The following is a 6,721-nucleotide window of genomic DNA, read 5'->3' on the forward strand; positions in this document are numbered from 1 at the left end:
GTCAAACTTAACAGAGGGATTTGCAAGTTTGATGAGCATTCTCCTACTGCTACGGGGACTGTTTTTATCTATCCTGATAGCTCATTTGATTTCAACATTGATTCTGATCTTTGAATTAATTAGGGTGTGGGCTATGTTACAACAATTCTCACCTTGTTGTTCATCAGGTAGATCAGTAGAGCTAATGGGTTGACAATAGAGGGGTAAGGTATGTTACAGGGAATTTATTAGGTAAAGTTTCGTTTTTAACTTAAACTGGTTGAGAGAGGTACAGTCTTTAACATGGTTGGGAAGGTCATTCCACATTCTGGGTCCCTTGATTTGTAGAGCATTTCTAGTTTGATTAAGTCGTACTCTTGGAATATCAAAACTGTATTTATTTCTGGTGTGGTGCTCATGGGTTCTGTTACAACCTTCAATGAAGCTTTTGAGGTCAGGATTGGCATAACAGTTCAGCGTTTTATATATGTATAATTAACATGAGAGAATGTGCAGTGACTTTATATCCAACATATTCTGAGATTTGAGTAGGGGGTACCGAGTGATGTCTGGGGCCAGAGTTGGATATTGTCCTAATAGGAGCTTTTGTTGAGTAATTAGAGGACGTAAATGATTTTGGGTAGTAGAACCCCAAGCACAAATACCATAGTTAAGGTATGGATAGACGAGGGAGTAATAGAGAGTAACGAGGGCAGGGCGGGGTACATAATATCTGATCTTAGAAAGAATGCCAACAGTTTTTGAAACTTTTTTTGATATATTTAGAATGTGTCCCTGGAAATAAAGCTTGTGATCAATGAGAACGCCAAGGAATTTTCCATCTAATTTGTTACAAATTTGGGTATTGTTTATTTTGAGATTTATTTGATTGGAGGATTTGTTGCCAAACAGTATATAGAAAGTTTTGTGAATGTTAAGGGTGAGTTTGTTGGCAGTTAGCCAAAGATGGACTTTATTTAGCTCAGTATTTACTCTGGCATTTAGAGCAAGGGGATCAGGACTGGAGTAAATGAAGGTTGTGTCGTCAGCAAATAGAATTGGTTTGAGGTGTTGGGAGGCATTTGGAAGGTCATTAATGAAGATGAGAAAGAGGAGAGGGCCAAGTATGCTGCCCTGAGGAACACCAATGTTGATGGGTAGGGTGGGAGAAATTGAATTATTCACAGACATACTGGAGCCTGTCAATAAGGTAGGATTTGAGGTATTGCAGGGAGTGTCCTCTGACTCCATAATGATGTAATTTAAGAAGAAGGTTTTGGTGGTTTACAGTGTCAAAAGCCTTATGCAGGTCCACAAATAACCCAACAGGGAACTCATTTTTATCAAGAGCTGCATGAATTAAGTTAATCATACTAATAAGTGCATCGTTAGAGCTTTTTTTGGGTCTGAAGCCATATTGACAAGAGCTAAGTATATTGTGTTTGGCTAGATACGAGTAAAGCTGCTAGTAGATTAGTTTTTCAAAATTTGTTGATAAGTTAGGCAGGATTGAAATAGGTCTGTAGTTGTTAACATCTGTGAGATCGCCACATTTGTGGACAGGGGTTACTCTCGCTTTTTTTAGGATATCTGGAAAGGTTTGGAGTTCAAGTGACTTGTTGAAGAGCAATGCAATTGCAGGGGCTAAAGATCTGGAGGCTTTTTTGTAAATTAAAGTTGGTATCTTCTCAAGGGCACTAGACTTGGTTTTAAGGGAAAGGATTATCTCATTAACGTCAGTGGAATTAGTAGGCTTTAGGTACAGAGACTGTGGATAGTTACCTGTAAGATAGTCCTTAACATTAGTACTGGAAGATGGAGTATCATTTGCAAGGGATGACCCAATGGAAGAGAAGAACCTATTGAACTCAATAGCAGAATCAGAGGCTGAAAGCCGACCATCGTTATCGTAAGACACATGGTGGTGATGTACCATGGGAGAGTGTGCCTGTTAGACACATGGTGGTGATGTACCATGGGAGAGAGAGCCTGTAAGACACATGGTAGTGATGTACCCTTGGAGAGTGTGCCTGTAAGACACATGGTGGTGATGTACCATGGGAGAGTGTGCCTGTAAGACACATGGTAGTGATGTACCCTGGGAGAGTGTGCCTGTATGACACATGGTGGTGATGTTCAATGAGAGAGTATACCTGTGAGACACATGGTGGTGATGTACCATGGGAGAGAGAGCCTGTAAGACACATGGTAGTGATGTACCCTTGGAGAGTGTGCCTGTAAGACACATGGTGGTGATGTACCATGGGAGAGTGTGCCTGTAAGACACATGGTAGTGATGTACCCTGGGAAAGTGTGCCTGTAAGACACATGGTGGTGATGTACCATGGGAGAGAGAGCCTGTAAGACACATGGTGGTGATGTACCATGGGAGAGTGTGCCTGTAAGACACATGGTGGTGATGTACCATGGGGGAGTGTGCCTGTAAGACACATGGTGGTGATGTACCATGGGAGAGTGTGCCTGTAAGACACATGGTAGTGATGTACCCTGGGAGAGTGTGCCTGTAAGACACATGGTGGTGATGTACCATGGGAGAGAGAGCCTGTAAGACACATGGTGGTGATGTACCATGGGAGAGTGTGCCTGTAAGACACATGGTAGTGATGTACCCTTGGAGAGTGTGCCTGTAAGACACATGGTGGTGATGTACCATGGGAGAGTGTGGCCTGTAAGACACATGGTGGTGATGTACCATGGGAGAGTGTACCTGTAAGACACATGGTGGTGATGTACCATGGGAGAGTGTGCCTGTAAGACACATTGTGGTGATGTACCATGGGAGAGTGTGCCTGTAAGACACATGGTGGTGATGTACCATGGGAGAGTGTGGCCTGTAAGACACATGGTGGTGATGTACCATGGGAGAGTGTGCCTGTAAGACACATGGTGGTGATGTACCTTGGGAGAGTATGCCTGTAAGACACATGGTGGTGATGTACCCTGGGAGAGTGTGCCTGTAAGACACATGGTGGTGATGTACCATGGGAGAGAGAGCCTGTAAGACACATAGACATTCACCCAAAACGCTATGCGTGCTATTGGCTGTACAAGAATGTAAGAACCCTTGTATACAAAAAAAATAAATGAAATAAAATAATATATCATAATATATTACTGTATTATATCACAATTATGTAAAATATCATAATTCCTTTTGTTTAGCTTTTTAAGTTTTCTCAACCATTACATGGGTTACAGTGTGCAGGTGTTTAACATTAGGGGGGGGGGGCAGGGTCCATGCAGGTTTCACATACAGCTGTAATTAGGTCAGTTTCAGTCTCATCTGTCCTGCACCTCACAGTGTTCTACAACGTTAAAGATTTTTCTTTTAAACCATTTCATATATTATTGGGCCCCGGAGACATCATCTATAACTTTTGTTACTCCTCTGCATGATCCTTTTGTTTCTAATTTCACCCAAAAAATCATAAAACTTTTTCCTTGAAATATTATCGGCAACTTTTGATCTCATAATATTATCTTTCTCTTTCTTAATCCTCTTTCTTGATGATATTGAGCCCTGGTGCCACACCTGAGCTGGGGCCACCAACCATCTCTGGGGCACCCTGCGTATTTACGTAGGTAATGCCAGAAGGTCTGGACCCCCCCCCCCTGCATCCTTCCATAGATTATGCCAAAAGGTTTAGGGCCCTGCTGCCTCTTTCCGTAGGTAATGCCAAATGATCTGGGACACCCCTGCATCTTTCTGCAGATTATGCCAAAAGGTAGATCTATTTTGAAATTCCCTAACATGATTATTCCAACCAGGCATACTTCTTCTTTTATTGGTTATAAGATAAATACTGTCTTCCCCTGCCCTGTCTAGCACTGAAACGACAGATGTGAAAAAGTCCTTGAGATTGTTCTGATGCAAATTGCACTGAATAATATTGCAAGCAATTGCATCACTTGTGATTTGAGTATTCGTTAAGCAGGCATTTAAACTTATCCAGGTCAGCAAGAGTGGCCTTCCTACGTTTAGGTGTGTTCTAGGGAGGTTTATATTTTCTTTGGCAGCAGCAACTTGTGAGTGAGGTATATTGGAGGTGGCCATGGCAGGATGATACCAGGACAGGTTGTCATCACTGACAGCCTTATACTTAAAGGTGTGACCAGTTATATCATCAATAAGAAAATGATCAATATGAGACCTTCCATTCCTATCTCATGACATAAAGCTATAGTAATAGTAAATAAATCATTAATAGCACGATTATGTCAATTTTCAGCATCCATGAATTCATTAAACAAATTTAAGTATACATCTTAGCGGGTAAAATCAGTGTTAAAAATCACCTACCACCCATGAGTTCAGCATTATGATACAAATTAGTCAACTGATATATTTCTGATCATACATTTCCATACTCATCTGCACAGTTAATATTGCTTGTGGAAACCATGCATATACACACACACATAATCAAATACTGCTGAGCACCTTTCAGGCCCCTGACAGCTGAGTGGACAGCGCATCAGATTCATAGTCCTGAGGTTCCGGGTTCGATCCTTGGTGGAGGCGGAAACAAATGGGCAGAATTTCTTTCATCCTGATCCGTCTGTTCACCTAGCAGTAAATATGTACCTGAGAGATAGACAGCTGCTACAGGCTGCTTCCTTGGGATTGTGTAACAAAAAGGCGGCCTGGTCGAGGACCGGGCCGTGGGGGACGATAAGCCCCGAAATCATCTCCAGATAACTATAGGACACAAGTATAGCAGGAGTGAGCCCTGATACAATATTGACAACCTCAACTTTACATTGCATATTGTTATGCCCAGGATAGCAGCAGCACCATAGGGTCTTCCAGGACCTGACCAGTCAATAGACATGTCAATACTGGCAGTGGAAAAAGAACTATCAATAAATTTGAAGTGGTTTTGATATTCATAAGATGTAAGCCAGTGTTCTTGCAAAACAAGAATATTTTGCACATACTAAAATGCTTTTAACGTTCATATATTCAGGGTTTGTTATTTCTCTAATTACCTTAATAACCGGGAATTATAACTTTACAAATACTGAAGCATTGTCATGGGGGTAAATAAACCATATTACGTGAAGATCATTTATGTGCTAATTAAAACAACACTTATAGTAAGAGGACAGTAAATTGGAATGTTGAGACAATTGTCAAGTAATAATAATATAATAATTAACAGGTTTTAAGAGCCATCTAATTGCACATTATTCTATCTATAAATAATCTGAACTAATAATAGAGCCTAAATAAATAATAATTACACATCATTCACATCCATCAAGACAAGAAATTGAACGACAAATCAAAACCATATAGGTTACTCCTACACCTCATAATACAGGCCAATAATGATCATAAATATACTTATCAATTAAACAATATTCAAACTAAGGACTTTACATCAAATTTTTTAAATCACTAATTTAAAAGCAGACATCCTTTTATATTAATAAATTGTCAGATTAAGGCATTTGTAAACAAATGAAATAAATATTAGTAATTAAGCCTTCGATGAAATACTCCGCATTATAATACAAATTCTGGAGTCACTCATATATATGCAAAGTTTTGGTTTATAAAATACCAGATAATACAAATATCAGAATCAGGCTAATATTATTGCCAGATTCATATACAGTACTGTATATATATATATATATATATATATATATATATATATATATATATATATATATATATATATATATATATATATATATATATATATATATATATATATATATATATATATATGTCGTACCTAGTAGCCAGAACACACTTCTCAGCCTACTATGCAAGGCCCGATTTGCCTAATAAGCCAAGTTTTCATGAATTAATGTTTTTTCGACTACCTAACCTACCTAACCTAACCTAACCTAACTTTTTCGGCTACCTAACCAAACCTAACCTATAAAGATAGGTTAGGTTAGGTTAGGTAGGGTTGGTTAGGTACGGTCATATATCTACGTTAATTTTAACTCCAATAAAAAAAAATTTACCTCATACATAATGAAATGGGTAGCTTTATCATTTCATAAGAAAAAAATTAGAAAAAATATATTAATTCAGGAAAACTTGGCTTATTAGGCAAATCGGGCCTTGAATAGTAGGCCAAAAAGTGAGTTCTGGCTACTAGGTACGACATATATATATATATATATATATATATATATATATATATATATATATATATATATATATATATATATATATATATATATAATTGCTTGCTACTTATATATATATATAATTGCTTGCTACTTATATGTATAGAATTGCTTGCTACTTATATATATAGAATTGCTTGCTACTTATATATATAGAATTGCCAGATTCATATATACATATATCGAATTGCTAGATCCATATAAATATAAAACTGCCCGATTCAAGATAATGTAATTAACGTATGCTATTTATATATATATATATATATATATATATATATATATATATATATATATATATATATATATATATATATATATTATATATATATATATATATATATATATATAATATATATATATATATATATATATATATATATATATATATATATATATATATATATATATATATATATATATTTATATGAGTTTTATAATTGCCAGTCTTAGGATAATTTAACTGCCAGATTCAGGTTAATATAATTGACAGTCAGGCTTTGATACTGTAAGCCATACCTACCTTTTACTTAAACTTAATCATTACAGAATCTGAGGCCTTCCTGATAAC

This window comes from Procambarus clarkii, chromosome 55 (genome assembly GCF_040958095.1).
Source record: "Procambarus clarkii isolate CNS0578487 chromosome 55, FALCON_Pclarkii_2.0, whole genome shotgun sequence".
In the NCBI taxonomy this organism is placed as follows: domain Eukaryota; kingdom Metazoa; phylum Arthropoda; class Malacostraca; order Decapoda; family Cambaridae; genus Procambarus; species Procambarus clarkii.